Source organism: Peromyscus leucopus, chromosome 4 (assembly GCF_004664715.2).
Source record: "Peromyscus leucopus breed LL Stock chromosome 4, UCI_PerLeu_2.1, whole genome shotgun sequence".
NCBI lineage: Eukaryota > Metazoa > Chordata > Mammalia > Rodentia > Cricetidae > Peromyscus > Peromyscus leucopus.
Window position 1 is genome coordinate 592,802 of NC_051066.1, and position 26,625 is coordinate 619,426.

General features: G+C 38.2%; 1 protein-coding gene and 1 long non-coding RNA gene across 3 annotated transcripts in view; one reads left to right on the forward strand and one right to left on the reverse strand.

Annotated features, from left to right (window-relative positions):
- Positions 1 to 16,401, reverse strand: part of LOC119087823 — a 35,726-nt gene extending 19,325 nt beyond the window's left edge. Inside the window, exon 1 of the long non-coding RNA XR_005091288.1 lies at positions 15,985 to 16,401. This is a non-coding gene — a long non-coding RNA (uncharacterized LOC119087823). The remainder of the gene's footprint in view (positions 1 to 15,984) is intronic.
- Positions 1 to 26,625, forward strand: part of Nr6a1 (nuclear receptor subfamily 6 group A member 1) — a 213,160-nt gene that overhangs the window by 90,747 nt on the left and 95,788 nt on the right. The window lies entirely within an intron of this gene.

Here is a 26,625-nt window from a genome sequence, read left to right on the forward strand (position 1 = left end):
GTTAGGCTTGGTAGCAAGCACCTTTTACCTGCTTAGCCATCTTGCCACCCCAATCAATTTCTCTCTTCTTTCCTTTTGTGTGTGTGTTTTGTTTTTTTGTCTTTTTAGACAAGGGAAATGCTCCCAAGCTATACACAGCACTTACTACATACCCTCTGTGAGGATTACATAATGCATAGGTACTGGAGATGAATTAAGATTCTCTTTTTCCCCAAGAAGATCGAGATCCAGGACAGGCACGAAAACTACACAGAGAAATCCTGTCTTGAAAAACCAAAAAAATAAAAAAATAAAAAAAAAGAAGTAGTAGTTCTACTCTTGGGGAAGCATTGCTTCTGAAACAGATAAATTACAATCCACTAATTGCATTTGCTCATTGAGTTTAGTATTTTGTTTACTTTGTAAGTAAGCTAACAGTAGCCAGTCCACAAGATTGATCGTTTGACTTAACGTTCATGGGATTTCTCATCAATTCTAAAATATGCTAATTTGCTTGTAGTTTTGCCTCTTTAGCCACCTCTTCTGATTTGCCCAGAATTGACAATTTGTGGAGTGTCAGAACTATAACAACTAGTATAATACAGGAAGGCAGTTATAAGACAGCTTCCAGAATTGGTCATTCTGGTTCTAAATAATGTTTCTTTTATCTAAGAAAGATGTGAGCATGTACATGTAACTTTAGCTGTTTGGTTTGTCAGGAGTAAGGTGAGAGTAGGAAACACTGATTGCTTTTTGCCTGTAGAAAGCAGGCTTCCTTGAATTTATACATATTTAGGGCAGAGCTAGAAAGCACATACCATACATATACCATGACACACTTGTGTCATTAAAGTTCAAAAATAGACAGTGTTAATACTAGGTGGTAGAGAACAGAAGAATGGCTACATTTATTGGGGGAAGAAAATGCCTGGGAGAACACAAGTTGTCAGCAGTATTCTGAGTTGTGATATTCTCTGTCTGGACTTAGTGTTGACTTCCAGGTGTGTTCACTTTGTAAAGCAGCGTATCTTGAGCTATACATGTGCAAAGTATTTACTTTATTGTATTTTGACATGAGTAAAATAATTTTAAAAAAATTTTAAAGCTAGGCAGCAACTTGGTTAAAAGGTTGAGATAAAGCATGGGAATCAAGGATTGTGAAAATAAAACCTAGTTAAAGGCTTTGGGTGGTCACTGAAACATTACCTTAGGGGAGAGCATTATAGTTCTAAGAAATTTAGTAGAGTTTCACACATACACACCCGACTTGGCTTTTCATTTTTTATCGTTTTTTTTTTTTTTTTTTTTTTTTTTTTTTTTTCTTCTGGTGGTGGTCTGGGAGCTTGCCTTGTGCACACTAGATAAGCACTTTACTATGAAAATACAACAACCCTAGCCCAAGGGTACACTTTTTCTGTATTTCTCACATTTTGAGTTATTTCTCAATATTTTAAGTATTCTGTTTATTTAAAACAAAGAATGACTGTGGTTGAGGAAATGTTAAGTAGCATGAGAAATAATAGTGTAGATATTTGGAAACATGTTAAACTTTGTGGTACCCTATAAATAGGATCCCATTTAGCCATATTCATTTTATAACTGGGGTGTGGGGCACAGCCATTTTAGAGGTTAGTTAAAGCAAAATGCCCCCTTTCTTCCTCCCTCCCTACTTGGTCAAACTTTGCAAACTTTCCTTTGCATCTTTTTTTCTCATTTTAAACCTTTTTTTTTTTTTTTAATCAAATACATGTGGTATATGCCTGTGGTCCTCTCTATACTTAAGAGGGTAAGGCAGTAACTTCATTGCCCTTGAGTTTGAAACTAGTTTAGGTAATATAGCAAGACTCTGGTCTGTGACAAAACAAGATTAACTCCCACATAACATACATTTCAATACTTTAGCTACTGCTATTACTACTACTACTACTACTACTGTTGTTGTTGTTGTTATTATTATTATTATTATTATTATTATTATTATTATTATTATCATTATTACATCTTGGTTTTCAAGTCAGGGTTTCTCTGTGTAGCTTTGTAGCCTGTCCTAGATCTCGCTCTGTAGACCAGGCTGGCTTGAACTCACAGAGATCTGCCTGGCTCTGCCTCCTGAGTGCTGGGATTAAACATGTGCACCACCACCGCCCAGCAATCCTTAACTCTTAAAGAGTGCCCAGTTCATTAGTGTTGAGTAGATTTCACACTGATGTGCAACACACTTCCAGCACTTTCTCTCCTCACAAACCCGAAATCCTGTATTCACTGAATACAACCCTTTCATTTCTCATTGTTTTTATAGCCATCAATTCTGTTTTGAATTTTTTGAATTTTACTGCCTCATGGAACAGCCTTTTGCATCTTTACTGCTATCATCTAGGTCAGCACAGTGATTTTCATCTGAAGGAGTGCAATATACCCAAGTAATCTTTTTAGCATTGCCCATTTTGAATTCATCTTCCATCTAACAACTACATTCAAATTAACATTGCTTGGCAACTTGATACTCTGTTTTCACTCGATATGAGCTTACTGATATTATTGGACCCAAATAGCATATCTGCTAAGCCATATCTTTTCCTCATTGATACAAGCTATACATAATCTATGCTTTACTCACTCCAAATTTCTTTCTTATTTTGATGTTCTCATTCAGTATTTATTGACAGTGAATCATGACTTACTTGAAGCTGTGTTTGTCAGCTGCTTGTGCCTGGAGCTAATCCATTTAATGTCAGAATATAAAAATTCTGTAATTAAGAACATTTCCCATTATCTAGCTCTTTAGATCTTTTCTTGACAATTAAAAATAATGTGATATGAAAAAACAAAATAATTTCTTGATTTTTATATATCTTTAAAGGGAAATGTAGGGAGAAAGGGAATGGAAGTTTGTTTTAAAATTGCAAAGCACTGAGCCTATTAATGTTACTTACTATGATTTTATTTCAGTAAATATTTATTTGGAGCCTTTTATTATGTATATTAATTCCTATGAGTCAATAAGTTAAAAGTACACCAGAGAAGTTTATAGATCTGCAAACTTCAGCAATTTCCCACTTCATAAGAAATTTTCTCGCCGGGTGGTGGTGGTGCACGCCTTTAATCCCAGCACTTGGGAGGCAGAGCCAGGCGGATCTCTGTGAGTTCAAGGCCAGCCTGGGCTACCAAGTGAGCTCCAGGAAAGGCGCAAAGCTACGCAGAGAAACCCTGTCTCGAAAAACCAAAAAAAAAAAAAAAAAAAAAAAAAAGAAAAGAAATTTTCTCACTACTAGATCTTGTACTTGAAGTTCACATACCCATCACAAAAGAGTATGTACATACGCACACTGAAATGTAGTTAGACTGTGGGAAATAGCATACTATTTTAAGGTTTTTGTTTGTTTTCGAGATGGTTTTCTCTGTGGAGCCTTGACTATCCTGGAACGTGCTCTGTAGACCAGGCAGAGACAGGTGGATTTCTCTGAGATCACGGCCAACCTGGTCTACAGAGAAAGTTCTAGGAAAACAAGGTCTACACAGAGAAACCCTGTCTCAAAAAGCTAAAAACAACAAAAAAGTTCATTTAAGTTTAAAATTATGTATCTATGTGTACATCTTTGTAGGATTGTGTATGTGTAGATGTAAGTGCCTGTGGAGTCCAGAAGAGGACATCAGATCCCCTGGAATTAGTTACTGGCATTTGTGAGCCAGCCACCCATAACATGAATTGCTAAATGGTCTTTTAATAAAAAAAACTCCAGAGCCAGATATTGGGATAAATACTAAAAGATCAGAGGAAACAAAGGAGCAAGCCACAGCCCACCTCGACAACTCCACAAGTCCTTTGACTGAATGTCTCTGAGTCTTCATATGAAAGGGGTCCAGCTGAAAAAGCCTCTAGCTGAAAGGGACGCTAAGCCATTCCTGTCTCCTCATGCCTTATATACATTTCTCTACCCAGCCATCACTTCCTGGGATTAAAGGCATGTGTACTTCCCAGTACCGGAATTAAAGTTGTGTGCTACCACTGCCTGGCTCTGTTTTCTCTCCTAGACTGAGTGAATCTCATGTAGTCCAGAGTGGCTTTGTATTCACAGAGATCCAAAGGAATCTCTGCCTCCTGAGTGCTAGGATTAAAGGTGTGTGCCACCACTGTCTGGCATCTATGTTTAATCTAGTGGCTTGTTCTGTTCTTTGATCTTCAGGCAAATTTTTTTAGGGTACACAATATATCACCACAGCTACCTGACATGAGTGTCGTTGAGAAATGAACTTTGGTCCTCAGAAAAAGCAGTATGTACTCTTGACTGCTGGGCCATCTCTGCATCCCCTGAAGTCACTCTGTCAATGCAAGCTTAGTGAATTACTACATTGGTGCTGCAATGTCTTTAATAGCTTGAACCAGACAGGCCTCTTCCTACCATTTCAACCTCTGTTTTCTGTGCTTAAGTAAAGCTGCACATCTTGTCAGTGTTTTCATTTATATTGTTAGTGTGTGACAAGCTCTCCTTTATTTCTTTCTATAATGTCTACTTATCTTCCAAACTCAGGCATCCTGTCTTCAAAGTTGTCTTCCAAGTATATAAAGTGCTTTTCTCCCTCCCACTCCCGCACCAGCAACCCCAGACAGGGTTTCTCTGTGTAGCTTTGGAGCCTGTCGTGGAATTCACTCTGTAGCCCAGGCTTGCCTTGGAACTCACAGAGATCCGCCTGCGTCTGCCTCCCGAGTGCTGGGATTAAAGGCGTGTGCCACAACCGCCCAGCTAGTTTGTTCTTTTCTTAGCAGTGTCCTATAATTGGTTTGTCTCTTACAATAGACTGGGATCTCTGTGGGGATTTTGAAGATATTGTTGTCCTTGGCATGCCACAGACAAGGCATTCAGTGACTTTAAAAATATTTTTAAAGCAGAGTCTATAGACATATGTAGCCCAGGCTGACCCTGAACCTGTGTTTTCCCTTTACGTCTCATAAATGTTGATTACAGGCTCTACCTCCATTGTCTAGCCTCAGTGACTCTGTATTTGAATAAATTGTACTATGTTGAAATTTCAATATACAAGTGCCTGAATAAATATCAGAAGACTAGTGAAAGAATCATTTGCCTTTGGCCACAAGTTTGGTAAGTACAGACCTTGTTCCTACATATTTAGTAAAAAATTGAGTTCTATCTAAATCTAATAATGATGAAGGTGGGAGAAGGGTGGAGAGATGGCTCTGTGGTTAAAAGCACTGACTGCTTTCACAGAAAACCCAAGCTTACTTCCCAGCACCTACATGGCAGCTCACAACTGTCTATAACTCTAGTTCCAGAGAATCTGACATGCTCTTCTGGTCTCCACCTGTACCAGACCTGCATGTTGTACACAGATGTACATGAAGGCCAAACACTCATAAAATAATTTTTTAGAGGAGGACAGAGTAAGGAGAAGAGGACAATAATAATGGAACATTGTATTGGTCATAGGATAGACACTGTGTCAAAGCTCCTGGCTTTGTAGGGTACAGTATTTTCTAATTTTTATGATTGAGGTAATTGATATTTAGCTATCTTTAGTTAACATTTAGTAATAAAGCTTTGATTTACTCTTTCTTTTTTTTTCCTTTCTCTGTTTTTTCGAGACAGGTTTTCTCTGTAGTTTTGGTGCCTTCCCAGAACTCGCTCTGTAGACCAGGCTGGTCTCAAACTCACAGAGATCCGCCTGGCTCTGCCTCCTGAGTGCTGGGATTAAAGGCGAGTGCCACAACCACCGGCCTGAGCTCTTTTTCTATACAATGTGCTGTTTGCCTCAAATTAAGGATCTTATTTATTGAACTCCTGGTATTAACAAAATTAAAAATAAATTTTTAGGTTCTATTTTAAGGAAGGATAAGATTCTTTAAAATTATGTTAATGGGGGCTGGAGAGATAGCTCAGAGATAGCACTGACTGTTCTTCTAGAGGTCCTGAGTTCAAATCCCAGGAACCACATGGTGGCTCACAACCATCTGTAATGAGATCTGGCACCCTCTTCTGTATACATAATAAATAAATAAATCTTTAAAAAAAAATTATGTTAATGATGCTGGGCATGGCGGCCCACACCTTTGATTCCAGCACTAAGAAGGCAGAAGCAGGTGGATCTCTGAGTTCGAGACCAGCCTGGTCTACAGAGTGAAGTCCAGGACAGTGAGAGCTATAGAGAGAAATCCTGTTTTGAAAAACCAAAAAGATGATGATGATGACGTTGATGATGATAAAATTGTTAATGATTTTCCTTCTCTGTTTAAAAATGCCTTTTATATTCACAGAGATGCTATTATTCTAAACATTATACAATTTTTTGCTTATCTTTTAAAAAATATTTTTATTTACTTTATGTATATGAGTGATATGCCTTTACTCACACCAGAAGAGGAAATCAGATCCCATTACAGATGGTTGTGAACTACCATGTGGTTGCTGGGGAATTGAATTCAGGACCTCTGGAAGAACAGCCAGTGCTCTTAAAAGCTGAGCCATCTCTCCAGCCCTGATATTATACATTTTAAACAATATTAAAATGTTATAATGGGCTGGAGAGATGGCTCAGCAGCCTGCAGGCATACATGCAGACAGAATGCTGTCTACATAATAAATAAATCTCAACTAAATAAAGAAAGAAATAAAATGTTATAACAATGTTTATGGGATGGAATTATCTTGCTATTTTAGAAAGTGTTGACTATAGCCCTTCAAGTTAGACTGTAGTACTTACACTTTGATACATTTTAAGAGAGATTATATAGTGCTATTTTTTTCCCTGAGACTTGAAGCCTAATAAATAAAGTTTTATTTATTTATTTATTTATTTATTTATTTATTTATTTATTTATTTATTTATTTTAAAGTTCCATGCCTAATTTAGACTGTCTACTTGTTGACATCTAGAAATCTATTTTCATCATATGTGGAAATGTCTTCCACAGTTCCATATCTATGATTTTGGAATCCAGTTCTGTTCAGTGTTAGGGACAGAGAAGAAATTACTTATTCTTTGACAGAAACGAAAGGAAATTGTTGTGGGATATCTATACCCTATGTGAAGATGGATTTGCTGTGATGGGTGTAATAAAAAGCTGAAGAGCCAATAGCTAGGCAGGAGGTATAGGTGGGATTTCCAAGGAGAGAAAGGAAGAGGAGGAGAATCTAGAACAGAAGAAACTAGGAGACATGGAGAGGTAACAAGAGGTGCAAGGTGGAAGAGACTATAGATTAATATAAATGGGCAATTTAACTTATAAGTGCTAGTTAGGAATAAACCTACAAGATAGGCTGAGTTTTAATAATAATAAATCTCCGTGTCATTTTTTGTGACCTGGTGGCCCAAAGAAAAAAATCTGTCTATGATATCTGTATAAGTTTAGCCTCCCCATATAGTAAAGGCCATTTATGAAGGGTCTACTATGTGTCCAGCAGTGTGTGGTGGTTTTTTTTTTGTTGTTGTTGTTTTGTTTTTCGAGACAGGGTTTCTCCGTGTTGTTTTGGTGCCTTTCCTGGAACCCACTCTGTAGACCAGGCTGACCTCGAACTCACAGAGATCTTCCTGGCTCTGCCTCCCGAGTGCTGGGATTAAAGGCTTGCGCCACCACCGCTCGATGTGTGATGTTTTTCTAAACATGCTCCTTTATAATCACAACCACTGAATATGACACTGTTACTAGCCTATCTTATTGATGAAGACTCAATTGCTATCATTAGAATTCAGATTCGGGGGCTGGAGAGATGGCTCGGTGGTTGAGAGCACTGACTGCTCTTTTAGAAGACCTGGGTTCGATTCCCAGCACCCACATGGCAGCTCACAACTGTCTGTGACTCCAGTTCCAGGCCTTCTGACACCCTCGCACAGACACACATGCAGGTGAAACACCAATGAACGTAAAATAAAAATAAATTATTTAAAAAAAATTCTAAATTCGCTAGGCGGTGGTGGTGCATGCCTTTAATCCCAGCACTCGGGATGCAGAGCCAGGTGGATCTCTGAGTTCGAGGCCAGCTTGGTCTACAGAGTGAGTTCCAGGACAGGCTCCAAAGCTACACAGAGAAACAGAAACCCTGTCTCAAAAAAGCAAAAAAAAAAAAAAAAAGAAAGAAAGAAAAGAAAAACAGAAAAAGAATTCAGATTCAAACTCAGATGTCTGGGCACTGTTCATTTTACTATCTAGTTTGTTTTTCTATGGTTTGTTGGAACATATTTGGCCATTTCCTGTGAAAATGTATTGTTGTGATTGGTGTAATAAAAAGCTGAATGGCCAATAGCTAGGCCAATACCTAGGCAGGAGATACAGGTGAGACTTCCAGGCAGAGAGAAAACTCTGGGAACAAGGGGGCAAAGTCACCAGCCAGGCATGGAGGAAGCAGTATGGATTTCATACTTTCATAATTAATAATAAGTCTCTGTGTCATTATTTGTGAGCTGGTGGTTCAAAGAAAAATCCAACCACAGATATCAGGGTCCTTCAGCCAATCCAACACTTGACTAGGAACTTGTCTTTACACTGAAACTTGTAGTCACCAGTGATCCCTTTCATGTGGTGCATCAATTCCAGCATCTGCAGCAAGGCTGGATCCTTTCCTGACAAAGAATAAGTAGTGTTTGCAGGGAAAGCACAAAGAAATGAAATAGGAAGCTAATTTTACTCTTTTCACAGGAGGTTTTTTAAATCTTTTTTTCTTGCTAACATTTTCATTTCTCTTGATTATAGGTACTTGGGTAAACATTATGCATTTTTTGTTTTTGTTTGTTGTTTGTTTATTTTATGTGCTTTGGTTTATTTTATGTGGCCATGTCAGACCTCATAAGGAGTTACAGACAGTTGTGAGCTGCTATGTTGGTGCTGGAAATTGAACCCAGGTCCTCTGGAAGAGTAGTCAGTGCTCCTAACTCCTGAGCCATCTGTCCAGCCCCCAAACATGCATTGCTAAAAGGTCATGTGAGTGAAATGTGCTTAACTGGATTGTGTTGAATTACTTCTTTCCTTGAGAAATTTTGACTTTAAAAGTTATGTATGGTCATCATTAATATAGTCCCTTTTTAGCTGTTGGCAGGGACATAGTAAGTACTTCAACAGTTAAGTGGGGAAAAAGATTGAATGTTTTTCTTTTTGGGTGTTTGAGACAGGGTTTCTTCTCTCTTTTTTGCTCTATCCATCCTGGAACTCACTCTGTAGACCAGGCTGGCCTCAAACTCAGAGATCCACCTGCCTCTGCCTCCTGAGTGCTGGGACTAAAGGTGTGCGCCACCACACCTGGCTGGTTTTAATTTTTAAATTTTCTCCACTATTTAGTCTTTTATTGTTGTCATTGTTTTTTGAAACAAGGCTTGTCTGGAACCTTGGCTTGTCTGGAATTCACTGTGTGGAGGCTGACCTCAAACTCAGAGATCTCTCTGCCTCTGCCTCTGAAGTGCTAGGATTAAAGGTATGCACCACTGCTCCCCGCCCACTATTCAGTGATCTAACACTGTATCTAATACATATTAGGAGTTTAATATTGATTAATTTCATAATTAGTGTTTAATTAGGATCCAGAATCCTTTGCTCTGGGTATCTCCATGAAGTTAGTGCAGAGCTAAGAGAATGTCACATCTAGATTTGCCTATTTCTGATAGAAATACAATCTTTTCAGATTGCCTACTACACCACATTATCTCCTTTTACATTTCTGTTTTCCTTAGGAAATCTGCTCTGCATGTTCTGAAAGGTTCATACATCAGATCTAACTTTGTCAGTCACTCGGCATCAGTGAAAGGACACCTGTTACTTCTTGTTACTGCTAAATTGTTTTCAACTTGAAATGTATCAACAGGTGCAGTTGGGGAATACTTTGTCCAGAAATTCTTTGTATAGCTTTGGTTTTTTAAAAGACAGAAATTTCTTTTCCTTGCCTAGAATGGGCTTTTAGTTTCTTAACCATAGACTGTATTTTAGGACATATATTTATTATACTAACAAGGAAAATTCCATAGAAATATGTTCCAAAGAAGTCTCTAGAAAATAGTATCTTAATTTAAGGGAAAATATTCTTTGTCCTGGTATTCTGAAACCTGAGGCAAGCTGTAATATTATCTACTCAGGTTAAGTTTGGGCTATGTAGAAAATCCCAAGCCAACCTCAATTCACAGTGAGGCCTTGTTTAGGGAAAAAGTATTCTCCATTTTTAGATCTAATAATAGTACTAAACTTGTTTCAACAATAAATAATCCATTACATTATTACAATCTGATATCTAATAGTAGCTTACAATTGTCTTTAGCTCCAGTTCTAGGGGGTTTAACACACTTTTCTGTTCTCTGAAGGCACTGCACACATGTGGTGCACATACATACATACAGGCAAAAATATATACACGAAAAAGTATATGTGTATACATTTAAAATCGGATAACCTACCTCATATTTTCAAATAAGTTTCTCATATTCAGTTAATGCATCTAGTCTTTGTCTCTAAGATTTAAAATTCCCTGTGTAATGTTGACCATTTTATATTCGTGTTTTTAATTTTAATTTTAAACAGACTACTGGGTGCTATGCATCAGGGTGGAACATTTTTACTTCCATTTTCTGTATCCGGGAAAGTATTAGATACTAATCTGGCGTTAAAGCCTTTAGAAGTTAGCATAGAGTGTGGATTTCTAGAGTGTTGTCCATATGTCAGAACCAGTGTTGGGTGTTTAATATTTGTGATTCTTGAGCCTTAAAACAGTCTTGCAGGTGACATTGTTTTATTGATGTAGACTGTGATAGAGGGGCAAGGGACTTATTCAATACCCCATAGTATGTAGATGGTAGAGCTAGGTTCTGATGTATGTCTAACCCTAAGCATTTCTTGCACTAAGGAGATGTTATATTGGTTAGCTGAGAGAGACATCACAATCTAAGACTCTCATCAAATTTATTTGGTAGTAGATTTAGGGTTAAAATTTGTGGTCATGATAGAAGTCACTTGGCGTGCTGTTTTGTTATTGTTTATCACCAAAGCCTTGAAAGGAGGTGCATTGCATCCAGTCTTCATCATAAACCAGGTTCACATAATTGAAGGCCATAAGGCATTAGGTATTTTTGCTGGCTCATTATTCTTGTGCTATAGCTTAGGTGGTTTGAATATTCTTTGAAGAAGCTCCAGCTCAATATTTCTTAAGGTTTTCTACCTAAGGTTTCTCTGTGTGCTTTAGTTAAGTCAGAAGAGAGACAGTTTTCTAATTGTATTAATAAGTTAGCTTTTTCAAGTAGGGTGAGATGGCTCATTGGGTAAGGATATTTGCTACCAAGTCTGACCACCTGAGTTCAGTCCCCAAACCTTCATGGTGGATTAGAGAACTTACTTCTACAAATTACCCTCTGGCATCTATATATATGCTCATGCTCCCTCAAAATAATAAGTAAATGTAATACAGTAGCTTTTACTTTATTATTGAACAGGTATCAGATTCCCATTGGATACTGTTGACATTCCTTGACAAATTAGAGTCTTCTTTTTGGCTAGAGTATATAAGTGGGTGCACATGTACATGTGTGCAGAGGTCAGAGGTTGACAAATGGTACCTTCCTCATTCACTTTTCACTTCATTTTTATGGTAAGATCTGGAACTTATCATGAACTTCGGACTCATTCTCCTAGGCTGGGTTGGCCAACAAGCCCAAGGGATTTTCCTGTCACTGCTTTCCCATCACTGGTATTTTGTAGGTGCTGGATATTGAACTCAAGTCCTCATGCTTTTATGATTGAGCCTGCTCTACAGAACTCTGGCCTTTGTTTAATACGTAAAATCCATAAATTCAAAGCTCTGAGCACATAGAGACCATGCTGGGTATTTGAGTCAAATATGACCTGAGATTTTCCTGGCTTGTCCAGGAATAAGTCACTTCCTCTTCTGTCACACAATCTGCGTCCATAAAACAAGAATATATTTCATTCATTTATTTATTTATTTTTGTTTTTTCAAAACAGGGTTTTTTTTTTTGTGTGTGTGTGTGTAGCCCTTGCTGTCCTAGAACTCACTCTGTAGATCAGCCTGGTCTCAGAGATCGCCTGCCTCTGCCTCCAGGCATGTGCTGCCATCATCCAGCTAAAACAAGAATATTAATGTCACCCTGCACATCTGTTATGAAGCTCAAGAATCACAGCACTTTGTGGATTAGAAAAGTTGTCCAGCATTCACATATTTCCATTTTACTTATTTGATAGGAGGATAATTGCTTTTAAAGGCTCACCTTGTGTTCTGAATAGTATCTGCTCAGAAGGAGTTACATTGTAAAGATTTAAAGGGAAAACGTAATAAATAATCACTGCCCCCTTTTGTGCATGGCATCTTGTTAGATGCTTTATTGTGAATTCTTTCATATTTCCTTGTTTTATAGGTAAGTTTGAGAGAGGTGAATTAATTTGCCTTGTAGCATCTAGCTATGAAAGTCACCTAGGTCTGACTGACCCGACAGCCACTGTGTTACTTTGCATTTAATGTGTAACAATGGTAATATAAGAGAAACTATAGAATTATTTATCTCATATATTTGGAAAGAACTTTTGTGCCTCATTTTACTTTGAGCACTACTACCCTTCTGCCACTATTCTCTTTATATTTTACATAATTGTAGATTTTATTGTAAACCAAGTAGAGAAAATGGATCTGAACCTCCTGCCTCGCCATTGGTTTCAAATTCTTTTTAGGTATTTGTCAAATATCATATCACTAACTATTTTGTCATTGTATTTTTACCTATAGATTGTGTACATGTGTCCAACTGTATGTGTAGTTGAAGACAATGTGTATGGTATGAGCATGTCTTAGATCAGTTATGTCCAGTGACTTTGGAAGTAACCTTCTATCTGGGCCACCCAGCATAATAACTAGTACATGAGCCTATTGAGGGGTTAAAGTAAGGCTAGTAGGGATGAAGAATTGAATTTTTCCTTTATGTAAATCAAAATAGCCATGTGTCACTAATGGCTGCTGTATTAGTGCACAGATAGAGATAGTAACTAATACTTGGGGTTTGACTAATAGTGATAGAAATTTAGGAAGTTCAGTTTTTGGCAGCAGTATGAAACCTAGTATGTGTCTAACTTGAAACTGTATTATCATGGGACTTAACTGAGTGGAACAGTTCATGTTTCCAAAGAACTTATTGATCATTTGTGATCTTAGGAATGATACTGATTATGGCTTGGTTTTCATCATAGATCACAGGCTAAGTATGGCTTCTTTTTGCAAGGGTCTTCAGTTCATACTGGATGGAATGGACACCAGTCTGGCCTGTTGATGCTCAGGTTGCACCCTTTGCTTATTAATTGAGATTGAATAATTATCTGCCCTCTCCCTTTTAGAATTCCCATTGATACTTTTTTTTTCTTTCTTTTTCTTTTTCTGTTTTTGAGACAGGGCTTTTCCATATAGCCCTGGCTGTCCTGGAACTCATTCTGTAGACCAGGCTGGCCTCAAACTCAAGAGATTCTCCTGCCTCTGTCTCCCAACTTCTGGTATTAAAGGCATGCGCCGCCGCTGCCGCCGCCGCCGCCGCCGCCGCCGCCGCCACCACCACCAGGCATCCCATTAATATTTTTTAAAAAATTTCAAGATAAGTAGACAATTAATAATCAACAAAAGAAAATGTGATTTTTCTTTTGTTTCCAAAATTAAGTGCTTGGGACTTGATTTAAAATTTTTGTTTTGGCAAATATAATTTAAAACTCAAAAGTTTTCTATGTAAGACTAGTTTTAAACTGTTCTAAAAAACTTTGGTTGAAATTCAATAATACTATATGGTATCTTGGATAAAAATTAGTTTCTATACAGTTTTGGCACACTTAATTAAATTTTGAATGGTTTTATGAAATAAATTTTAAGTTTATTATTGTGCTAGTAGGGTTAATTTATAAAATGTTCCTCTGCTTTCTACCAGAGCAGACCATGTAGCCCGTCAACTGTGGGCATTTTAAATACTGCTGACTGTGTTCAGTCTTTGAATGGAATTTCTTGTAGTGAAAAAAGAGCACACGGGACCTCTTGTGACTTCATGCATTTTAACAATACAGCTTTTATGACATTGGAGGTGGTTAAAATGCTAGAAGTAGCTCTTAAACATGGCATCTCTGTGTTGCCCTTTTTTTTTTCCTGTCTTTTTTTTGTTTTTGTTTTGTTTTAATCTTAGGGCTGCTAGGAGTGCATGGAGCCTGTAACTTCCTGTTCTCTAAATCCTGCATCTTTCTGCAGTTCTGAGCTTTGTGTCCCACAGCCTGCACTCTGTGTTAACAAATCGCCATTGTCCAGTGGGGCAAATGTGGCTGGAACTAAAGAATTGCTGTCTGGTTTCTATTCAAATCCAGGTAGTGAGATATATGAATGGACTTTTCGAATCGTCATGTGAATAACGTCTGCTCGACATGAAGGCTCTGAGCCATGCTAGAAAAGATTAACTCCTAGACTGACCACTAACATCCTTTGTGGTAGGAGCTAGAAAGAAACATTAGAAATAATCATCTTACGCATGCTTAATTTTCCATTTCATAAGTAGGGTTAAGTGTTTAATTATTTGGCTGTTTTTCAGTGTTTCTGAAGTTTGGGAGAAATGCCAAGTTGGTTTTTTCACTTAGAATAATGTTCTTTTTCTTTGAAAAGTTTCCTACTTCACATTTATCATAGTATAAAGTTACTCGATTGCACACAAACAAACATGAGAGATAGCTGCTTTCCCAAGAAACTAGTCCTTTAATGTGCTTACCCAACCCTTGCTGGGAAATCATACCCACCTCCTTTTTTTAAGTACACTCCTTTATAAGCTTTGATTTTTTTTGCCCCACAGCCCACATCTATACAAAGAGAATCTAACTTCACATGTAATATACAAACCAAAGAAAACAAGTGGCCTTCAAATTAGGAACCATACGAGAATTGTTTTTTTTTTTGTTGTTGTTGTTATAGGTTTAAAATGGTACTATAATTCATGACTCTCATTTATCTATGAACAGTTTTTTTAAATATCTTCTGTATACTTGAAAAAAAAATCTTGATAGGATTGAAGGACCATACTTTTACATTTCTCCTATATTAAAGGTGCTTTGAAACGGAGAGCTTTTTATGTTCTTTTTGTCTCAAACTCAGACAGCTTTGTAAGCAGTAGCGTGTAGATTACAGAGTTAGACAAAAGCAGGCGGGACTGAGAAGAGTTCGGTTTTTTTGAGGGGGGGATCTTGGGGCACTTCCTGTCACTCAACACATTCCAGATCACTAAAAAATTTCCACACACTCTCTGCATTCCCTCTTGCCCACTCAAGTTCCCAGTATTTTCTAAATCTATGTGCTAATGGTGTCTTTTTTATACCTCTCTTTCGGTGGCTCTGGAAAGACTGCTTAGAGAAGACACATTCCTTTAGATTATACAAAGCATAGCTTGGAAAATGGCTGGCAGTTTCAAAATCTAGTCACGATCGCACGCATGAGCACCTCGCACATCCATGCCCCCTTTCTCCCTCCCACCTCTGCAGCTGGCTGACCTGTCTCACCCACTGCTGGCCTATCGAACGGCCAGGGCTGTCTGGTTTTGGCTCATGCCTTTGTCCATGTCTGGCTTAGTTCCTCTCTGTCTTTGCCTGCCTCTACCCCCAACGCCCCAGGCGGCACAAGTGTTTGGCCATACAAAACTACAGATAGAAAAGGTGGTAAAAACTTCAAACTTTGCTAGATTCTCCAATAGTTTATTCTTTTGTTAATTTCTTCCTTATTTAAATACTGTTTTAAGAAAAACAAATCCAAAATTAATTATCTAAAGGCAAAGAATGCAAAGCAACCTTTGTGTTCCTTATAATAACTGACTTAATAACTCTGCAGCTGCGTTATGGGGAGTGTATAAAAGCTTCTGTTCTGAGAACAAAGGAGCACGTGCAGAAGTGAGACTAAAAAATCCAGTGACAGTATTTCACCACACAAATTACTTAAAAGGTTTTAGTCAAGCCTCTCAACAGATGCAATTTTAAAATTGTTTTTAGCTGAAAAAAAAATTGAAAGTGCTTACCCGGTAAAAGAACCGAAGTAGTCCTGAACTGTTACGTAAGACTTTTTACAGTTGGATCTTTGTCAAAAGGGGATGGGAGTGATGGGAGAAAGCAGCAACAACAATCAAAAAAGTTGTCGCTGCTGTGGCTAGAGGACAACTTCTGTGCTTCCAGATAGGATTCTTGCTGTAGAAATGGAACTTCAGCCAGCACAGCATCCTGTCCCGGTAGAAAAATGATTTTGTCAGTTTAAAAAAAAAAAAAAAAAAAAAAAAAAGATACTGGAGCCCAGGCTAGACAAGGTATTGAACCGCGCCAGATTTCCTTGCAGCCCTGTCTGCTAAGCTTGCATTGAACTATATATGACCCAGATGATGGACAGAAGCACATTCAGTCATGTGCACACTGGAAGAAAGCGGATTTGCTGGTCCCCGGCAGGGCAGGGGTTTGCCTTCTGATTGGGCTGTGCCCTGATCGGTGAAATGTGAAGCCCTCACCATTCAGAGGCCATAATTCAGTACTGGCAGTTTGAGTGTCTGGCTGCTTCTAGTCACTGAGAGAGACTTTGTAGGTGTTGCTTTTGTTTGATGGCATGGCCCACACAGTGGTTGCTTACATCTATATACATGTGTTTGGGGAACTATACTTTCTAAAATACAATAATACAGATGACTGCCAGAGTCCTGGGCCATCCTGTTGTTGATGAATTGTGCTGTAACTAAACTAATTATTTGATATGAGAATTTATTGTGATTCTAATCAGCTGATTATCCAGACCACTCCATGATCCTGATTTTAAATTTTGATAAGGTAATTATAAAAGTGTTGTTTGAAGCCTGAGAGTGGTGTGGTGTGTGTGCCTGTATTAAGTTTAGCTTTGGAAGGTAGAGGTAGGAAGGATTGTGAGTTCCATGCCAAATTCAGCTACATAGTAACATCCTATCCAGGGAGAGAGGGAGGGATGGAGGGAGGAATGCTTTGTAGATGTAAATTGTACTTAATGAAAATTGGATGAACAGCAGAGAAGTGAATTTTTAGATTTTAGAGTGAGCACACCAGCGAGAAGCTTTATCTCTTACTGTTCCTTTTGGGGGCTGTCACTCTTTAGTCATGTAGGGGATTTTAGAGATTGGTGGTATGAAAGTGTAGACTTCATGGAGCTGTGGCATAGCCTTTAGTCATGCAATACAACTCTAGGCTGCTCTCTTTAGGCTGTCTGAACTATACAGTCCTTGGTGTTTATCACTTGTCTTTCTGAGCCATTGGGAAACCAGGTTGTCATAAAGGACTGTCAGTTGGAATATTGTTGTTTAGTAAAAGGCAGTTGCTTTGTTAATGAAATTGACTTTTGTTTTTTAAAAATGAAGCAATAAAATTGCATTATATGAGGGGCTGAGAGATAGGTGGCTCAGAGGTTAAGAGTACTGGTTACTCTTTCAAAGGACCTAGGTTCAATTCCCAGCACCCACATGGTAGTTTATAACCATCTGTAACTCCAGGAGATCTAATGTCCTCTTCTGGCCTCCTCAGGCACTAGACACACAGTGGTCCACGTACATAGTTGCAGACAAAACACCTATACACATTTTTTTAAAATTACATGGTAAGACCTTAGTTCTGAGATGAGAAATGTACTCTACATGATCCTGTCATTTTCCTACGGGACTTATATTTCCAAGAATTGAATACAGTCTAATCAGTATTAGGTAATAAATCAGTATTACCTATATAAATACTTTTTCTATTATGTCCATTTAGTGCGTGTGCGTGTGCGTGTGCGTGTGTGTGTGTGTGTGTGTGTGTGTGTGTGTGTGTAAAAGTATGTTTGTATAATCAACTGGCAGTGTTCTGGTTGTTAAAAACAAAACAGTAAAGGCCCTTGGAGGGCTGATATTTAACTAGAAAGACAGAAATATAAGTGACCAAAGTACTATGAAATAAAACAAGGAATCCTGCGGTAAGGAAGTAAAATAGAACAATGTAATGATGACTGAGAATGGAATGTATGACTGAGTTGATCTTTTAATTTGGAAATACTGGGGAATGCTTCTTAAAGGAAATGAAATATGCAAATGATTAGCAAAATGATGAATGGACCATAGCATATGCAGAGCTGGTATAAGCATGATCTGGGCAAGGGGAACAAGAGATACATGTTATGTCTAAGGAGCAAGCCGGGCAGGGTAAATGAGCATGGAGAAGGTAATATTGGAGAGGTGGGACAAGGTGGGACAATATAGGATTTTGTCAGCAATAATAAGTAAATTATTTTCCCCCAAATAGCACATTGAAGTGTTTAAAAGGAAGGATAAGTTGTTCAAGTTGTGAAAAACCCTTTGTGCAGTTCTTGTATTGTTTGGTACTAATTTTAGACCCTTTTTTTTTTTTTTTTAGTTTTTTTTTTATATATATATTTTATTTTACAATATCATTCAGTTCTACATATCAGCCATGGGTTCCCCTATTCTCCCCCCTCCCACGCCCTCCCCTTACCCCCAGCCCACCCTCTATTCCCACCTCCTCCAGGACAAGTCCTCCCCCGAGGACTGTGATCAACTTGGTAGACTCAGTCCAGGGAGGTCCAGTCCCTTCCTCCCAGACTAAGCCAAGTGTCCCTGCATAAGTTCCAGGTTTCAGACAGCCAACTCATGCAATGAGCACAGGACTTGGTCCCACTGCCTAGGTGCCTCCCAAACTGATCAAGCCAATCAACTGTCTCACCTATTCAGAGGGCCTGATCCAGCTGGGAGCCCCTCAGCCTTTGGTTCATAGTTCATGTGTTTCCATTCATTTGGCTATTTTTTTTTTTAATAATTGAGTAAAACTGAAATTTATTATATGCCACAGTCGTCCTAGGGACCTCCATGCTATATATATAGCCTCTATGGTTCTATGGGTTGTGGTCTGATTGTTCTTTATTTTATATCTAGAATCCACCAGTGAGTGAGTACATACCATAACTGTCTTTCTGGGTTTGGGTTACCTCACTCAGGATGATTTTTTCTAGTTCCATCCATTTGCCTGCAAATTTCATGCTTTCATTGTTTTTCTCTGCTGAGTAGTACTCCATTGTGTATATGAACCACATTTTTTTCATCCATTCTTCTGTTGATGGGCATCTAGGTTGTTTCCAGGTTCTGGCTATTACAAATAGTGCTGCTATGAACATAGCTGAGCATGTATCTTTATGGTATAAATCAGCATTCCTTGGGTAGATGCCCAAGAGTGGGATGGCTGGGTCTTGAGGTAGTTCGATTCCTAATTTTCTGAGAAACCGCCATACTGATTTCCACAGTGGTTGTACAAGTTTACATTCCCACCAACAGTGGAGGAGTGTTCCCTTTGCTCCACATCCTCTCCAACATTGGTTGTCATTGGTGTTTTTGATCTTAGCCATTCTAACAGGTGTAAGGTGGTATCTCAGAGTCGTTTTGATTTGCATTTCTCTGATGATTAAGGATGTTGAGCATTTCTTTAAATGTCTTTCAGCCATTTGTAGTTCTTGTTTTGTGAATTCTCTGTTTAGCTCTTTAGCCCATTTTTTAATTGGACTGTTCAGTGCTTTGAAGTCTAGTTTCTTGAGTTCTTTATATATTGTGGAGATCAATCCTCTGTCAGATGTGGGGTTGGTGAAGATCTTTTCCCAATCTGTTGGCTGTCTTTTTGTCTTATTGACTGTGTCTTTTGCCCTGCAAAAGCTTCTCAGTTTTGAGAGGTCCCATTTATTAATGGTTGTGCTCAGGGTCTGTGCTGTCAGTGTTTTATTTAGGAAATGGTCTCCGATGCCAATGCGTTCAAGAGTGCTTCCTATTTTCTTTTCTATTAAGTTTAGTGTAACTGGATTTATGTTTAGGTCTTTGATCCACTTGGACTTGAGTTTTGTGCATGGTGACAGATATGGATCTATTTGTAATCTTTTACATATTGACATCCAGTTATGCCAGCACCATTTGTTGAAGATACTTTCTTTGTTCCATTGTATAGTTTTGGCTCCTTTGTCAAAAACCAGGTGTTCATATGTGCATGGATTAATGTCAGGGTCTTCAATTCGATTCCATTGGTCCGTATGTCGGTTTTTATACCAGTACCAAGCTGTTTTTATTACTATAGCTTTATAGTAGAGTTTGAGGTCCGGGATGGTGATGCCTCCAAGGGTTGCTTTATCATATAGGATTCTTTTAGCTATCCTGGGTCTTTTGTTTTTCCATATAAAGTTGAGTATTTTTCTTTCCAAGTCTGTGAAGAATTGTGTTGGGATTTTGATGGGGATTGCATTGAATCTGTAGATTGCTTTTGGTAAGATTGCCATTTTTACTATGTTAATCCTACCTATCCATGAGCATGGGAGATCCTTCCATTTTCTGATATCTTCTTCAATTTCTTTCTTTAGAGATTTAAAGTTCTTATCAAAAAGGTCTTTCACTTGTTTAGTTAGTGTTATCCCAAGGTATTTTATATTATTTGTGGCTATTGTAAAGGGTGATGTTTCTCTGACTTCTTTCTCAGCCCTTTTATCATTTGTGTATAGGAGGGCTACTGATTTTTTTGAGTTGATCTTGTATCCTGCCACTTTACTGAAGGAGTTTATCAGCTGTAGGAGTTCCCTGGTAGAGTTTTTGGGGTCACTTATGTATACTATCATATCATCTGCAAATAGTGAAAGTTTGACTTCTTCCTTGCCAATTTGTATCCCTTTGATCTCCTTTTGTTGTCTTATTGCTCTAGCTAGAACTTCTAGTACTATATTGAATAAATATGGGGAGAGTGGACAGCCTTGTCTTGTTCCTGAATTTAGTGGTATCGCTTTGAGTTTCTCTCCATTTAATTTGATGTTTGCTGTTGGCTTGCTATAAATTGCTTTTATTTTTTTTTTTTTTTTTTTTGTGATATATATTTTTTATTTTACAATACCATTCAGTTCTACATATCAGCCATGGGTTCCCCTATTCTCCCCCCTCCCACGCCCTCCCCTTACCCCCAGCCCACCCTCCATTCCCACCTCCTCCAGGACAAGTCCTCCCCCGAGGACTGTGATCAACTTGGTAGACTCAGTCCAGGGAGGTCCAGTCCCTTCCTCCCAGACTAAGCCAAGTGTCCCTGCATAAGTTCCTGGTTTCAAACAGCCAATTCATGCACTGAGCACAGGACTTGGTCCCACTGCCTAGATGCCTCCCAAACTGATCAAGCCAATCAACTGTCTCACCTATTCAGAGGGTCTGGTCCAGCTGGGAGCCCCTCAGCATTTGGTTCATAGTTCATGTATTTCTATTCATTTGGCTATTTTTTTTCAATAATTGAGTAAAACTGAAATTTATTATATGCCACAGTCGTCCTAGGGACCTCCATGCTATATATATATATATAGCCTTTATGGTTCTATGGGTTGTGGTCTGATTGTTCATTTTATATCTAGAATCCACCAATGAGTGAGTACATACCATAACTGTCTTTCTGGGTTTGGGTTACCTCACTCAGGATGATTTTTTCTAGTTCCATCCATTTACCTGCAAATTTCATGCTTTCATTGTTTTTCTCTGCTGAGTAGTACTCCATTGTGTATATGTACCACATTTTTTTCATCCATTCTTCCGTTGATGGGCATCTAGGCTGTTTCCAGGTTCTGGCTATTACAAATGGTGCTGCTATGAACATAGATGAGCATGTATCTTTATGGTATGTATCAGCATTCTTTGGGTATATGCCCAAGAGTGGTATGGCTGGGTCTTGAGGTAGTTCGATTCCTAATTTTCTGAGAAACCGCCATACTGATTTCCACAGTGGTTGTACAAGTTTACATTCCCACCAACAGTGGAGGAGTGTTCCCTTTGCTCCACATCCTCTCCAACATTGGTTGTCATTGGTGTTTTTGATCTTAGCCATTCTAACAGGTGTAAGGTGGTATCTCAGAGTCGTTTTGATTTGCATTTCTCTGATGATTAAGGATGTTGAGCATTTCTTTAAATGTCTTTCAGCCATTTGTAGTTCTTGTTTTGTGAATTCTCTGTTTAGCTCTTTAGCCCATTTTTTAATTGGACTGTTCAGTGCTTTGATGTCTAGTTTCTTGAGTTCTTTATATATTGTGGAGATCAATCCTCTGTCAGATGTGGGATTGGTGAAGATCTTTTCCCAATCTGTTGGCTGTCTTTTTGTCTTATTGACTGTGTCTTTTGCCCTGCAAAAGCTTCTCAGTTTTGAGAGGTCCCATTTATTAATGGTTGTGCTCAGGGTCTGTGCTGTCGGCGTTTTATTTAGGAAATGGTCTCCAGTGCCAATGCGTTCAAGAGTGCTTCCTATTTTCTTTTCTATTAAGTTTAGTGTAACTGGATTTATGTTTAGGTCTTTGATCCACTTGGACTTGAGTTTTGTGCATGGTGACAGATACGGATCTATTTGTAATCTTTTACATATTGACATCCAGTTATGCCAGCACCATTTGTTGAAGATACTTTCTTTGTTCCATTGTATAGTTTTGGCTCCTTTGTCAAAAACCAGGTGTTCATATGTGCATGGATTAATGTCAGGGTTTTCAATTCGATTCCATTGGTCCGTATGTCTGTTTTTATACCAGTACCAAGCTGTTTTTATTACTATAGCTCTATAGTAGAGTTTGAGGTCCGGGATGGTGATGCCTCCAAGGGTTGCTTTATCATATAGGATTCTTTTAGCTATCCTGGGTCTTTTGTTTTTCCATATAAAGTTGAGTATTTTTCTTTCCAAGTCTGTGAAGAATTGTGTTGGGATTTTGATGGGGATTGCATTGAATCTGTAGATTGCTTTTGGTAAGATTGCCATTTTTACTATGTTAATCCTACCTACCCATGAGCATGGGAGATCCTTCCATTTTCTGATATCTTCTTCAATTTCTTTCTTTAGAGATTTAAAGTTCTTATCAAAAAGGTCTTTCACTTGTTTAGTTAGTGTTATCCCTAGGTATTTTATATTATTTGTGGCTATTGTAAAGGGTGATGTTTCTCTGACTTCTTTCTCAGCCCTTTTATCATTTGTGTATAGGAGGGCTACTGATTTTTTTGAGTTGATCTTGTATCCTGCCACTTTACTGAAGGAGTTTATCAGCTGTAGAAGTTCCCTGGTAGAGTTTTTGGGGTCACTTATGTATACTATCATATCATCTGCAAATAGTGAAAGTTTGACTTCTTCCTTGCCAATTTGTATCCCTTTGATCTCCTTTTCTTGTCTTATTGCTCTAGCTAGAACTTCTAGTACTATATTGAATAAATATGGGGAGAGTGGACAGCCTTGTCTTGTTCCTGAATTTAGTGGTATCGCTTTGAGTTTCTCTCCATTTAATTTGATGTTTGCTGTTGGCTTGCTATAAATTGCTTTTATTATGTTTAGAAATGTTCCTTGTATTCCTATTCTTTCTAAGACCTTTATCATGAAGGGGTGTTGGATTTTGTCAAAGGCTTTTTCAGCATCTAGGGAGATGATCATGTGGTTTTTTTCTTTCAGTTTGTTTATATGGTGTATTACATTGACTGATTTCCGTATGTTGAACCATCCTTGCATCCCTGGGATGAATCCTACTTGGTCGTGATGGATGATTGTTTTGATGTATTCTTGGATTCGGTTTGCCAATATTTTGTTGAGTATTTTTGCATCAATGTTCATGAGGGAGATTGGTCTGTAGTTCTCTTTCTTTGTTGCATCTTTGTGTGGTTTGGGTATCAGGGTAATTGTAGCCTCATAAAAAGAGTTTGGTAGTGTTCCTTCTGTTTCTATTGTGTGGAACACTTTGAAGAGGATTGGTATTAGTTCTACTTTGAAAGTCTGGTAGAATTCTGCACTGAAACCATCTGGTCCTGGGCTTTTTTTAGTTGGGAGACTTTTGATGACTGTTTCTATTTCTTTAGGGGTTATTGGTCTATTTAAATGGTTTATCTGGTCTTGATTTAATTTTGGTATTTGGTATTTATCCAGAAAATTGTCCATTTCTTCCTGGTTTTCCATTTTTGTGGAGTACAGGTTTTTGAAGTATGATCTGATGATTCTCTGGATTTCCTCATTGTCTGTTGTTATGTCTCCCTTTTCATTTCTGATTTTGTGAATTTGGGTGCTCTCTCTTTGCCTTTTGGTTAATTTGGCTAGTGGTTTGTCTATCTTGTTGATTTTTTCAAAGAACCAACTCTTTGTTTCATTGATTTTTTGTATTGTTCTCTTGTTTTCTATTTCGTTGATTTCAGCCCTCAATTTGATTATTTCCTGGCGTCTATTTCTCCTGGGTGAGTTTGTTTCTTTTTGTTCTAGAGCTTTCAGTTGTGCTGTTAATTCATTGGTATGGGATTGCTCCATCTTCTTTATGTGTGCATTTAGAGCTATGAATTTTCCTCTTAGCACTGCTTTCATAGTGTCCCATAAGTTTGGGTATGTTGTACTTTCATTTTCATTGAATTCTAGGAACTCTTTAATTTCTGTTTTTATTTCTTCCTTGACCCATTGATGTTTCAGGTGGGCATTATTCAATTTCCATGAGTTTGTGGGTTTTCTATAATTTTTGTTGTTATTGAGTTCTAACTTTAAGGCATGGTGGTCTGATAAGATACAGGAGGTTATTCCAATTTTTTTGTATCTGTTGAGATTTGTTTTGTGTCCAAGCATGTGGTCAATTTTTGAGAAGGTTCCATGGGGTGCTGAGAAGAAGGTATATTCTTTTGTGTTAGGATGGAATGTTCTGTAGATATCTATTAGGTCCATTTGAGTCATAACATCTGTTAGGTCCCTTATTTCTTTGTTAAGTTTCAGTCTGGTAGATCTATCTTTTGGTGAGAGTGGTGTGTTAAAATCTCCCACTACTAATGTGTGGGGTTTGATGTGCGTTTTAAACTTTAGTAGTGTTTCTTTTATGAATGTGGGTGCTTTTGTATTTGGAGCATAAATGTTTAGAATCGAGACTTCATCTTGGTGGATTTTTCCCGTGATGAATATGTAATGTCCATCCTGGTCTCTTGATTGATTTTAGTTTGAAGTCTATTTTATTAGATATTTTAACACCCCCTTTACCTAGGTCCTTTCTAAGCTCTGAACCTTCTTGCCTGAGCTTTCACTCTAGGAGCCAGCTCATGAGTATCTTTCGAAACAGTGCTGAGGTTAGGCATAGTATCTTCATAACTCTTTCCACATAAGAGAGGACTTGTCCAAATCAGCTTCTGCCATTTCTACATATCACTATTGTCTGAGGAGTTTGGCAGACTGGTTATCTGTTAGTTTATAATACACTTTAGATTTTAATTAGACCCAATCATTATATGTCAATAAGAAGAACATGCCTGTGACAAATAACATCCATGTATATAATGTGGTTAAATACAAACTACTTTGAGGGAAGTTAAAATTGATTTATGAAGAATTTCCCCACTTTTTGTTTGTTTTGTGTTTTTGAGAGGGTTTTTCTGAGACAGGACAGCCCTGGCTGTCCTGGAATTGGCTCTGTAGACCAGGCTGTCCTCACAGATCTGCCTATCAGCCTCCTGACTGCTGGGATTAAAAGTGTGTGCCGTCAGCCAGTGATGGTGGTGCACGCCTTTAATCCCAGCACTGGAGAGGCAGAGCCAGGCGGATCTCTGTGAGTTCGAGGCCAGCCTGGGTTACCAAGTAAGTTCCAGGAAAGACGCAAAGCTACACAGAGAAACCCTGTCTCGAAAAACCAAAAAAAAGTGTGTGCCATCACCACCCAGCCTAAAAGAATTTTTAATTACTTCAAAACTATGTATACATTTGGGTTTGTGTGCATGTTTGCATGTGTACACATCATTACAGGTGCCAACAGAGGCCAAATGAATTATAGTTGATTTTGAACCTCTTAATATGGGTGCTAGGAATCAAACTCAGGCCCCACTGAGCCGTCTTTCAAACCCCAGCCATCTACTTTTTTTAAAATGTAAATGAAATATAATGTAATACCACCCAACATGTTTCTTTCTTTTGCTTAAAATTGAAAAATGTTCATTGCAGACCACTAAATTGATTTCACAGTCCACTTTGAAAAACAATATAGTTTAGAAAAATGAAGCTTTGAGAGCATCAGTGTGTTGTTCAGTGTCATGTCAAGTAAGTGACAGTGGAACTTGGGGCAGGAATGAGTTCTGAAGCTTTTATTTGCTCTACCACATTAAACAACTTCTTTAGAGACATTGACCTATCACAACACTGAGGTGAGAAACCTCAGGTGAATTTTAATAATTACAAAGTGTACTAGAAGGAGAATAGAGTCTCCTTTTCAGATTTGTTGTGTCAGTACTTTTCAGAGAACTCTTTGCCACTTGGAATTGTTGGTAATCTTGGGTAGAATACAATTGGCAGTACTTACTGGTTATGTCTCATTACTCAGCCTTGCCCTGAGCTAGTCTTGCCTTCTTAAAAATAATAGCTATAAGACTTGTCTTAAGACTTCTCTTTTGGGAACTTTTGAAACATGTCTTTGAGTTGGTGCTCAAAAAATATTTCATTTGTTCTTTTTGTTTTTTTGAGACAAGGTTTCTCTGTGTGTCAGCCCTGGCTGTCCTAGAACTCACTCTGTAGACGAGGCTGACCTCAAACTCACAGAGATCCACCTGCCTCTGCCTCCTGAGTGCTGGAATTAAAGGTGTGCGTCACCACCACCTGGCTTAGAAGGATATTTCTAGAACATAGATTCAGTTTTGGCA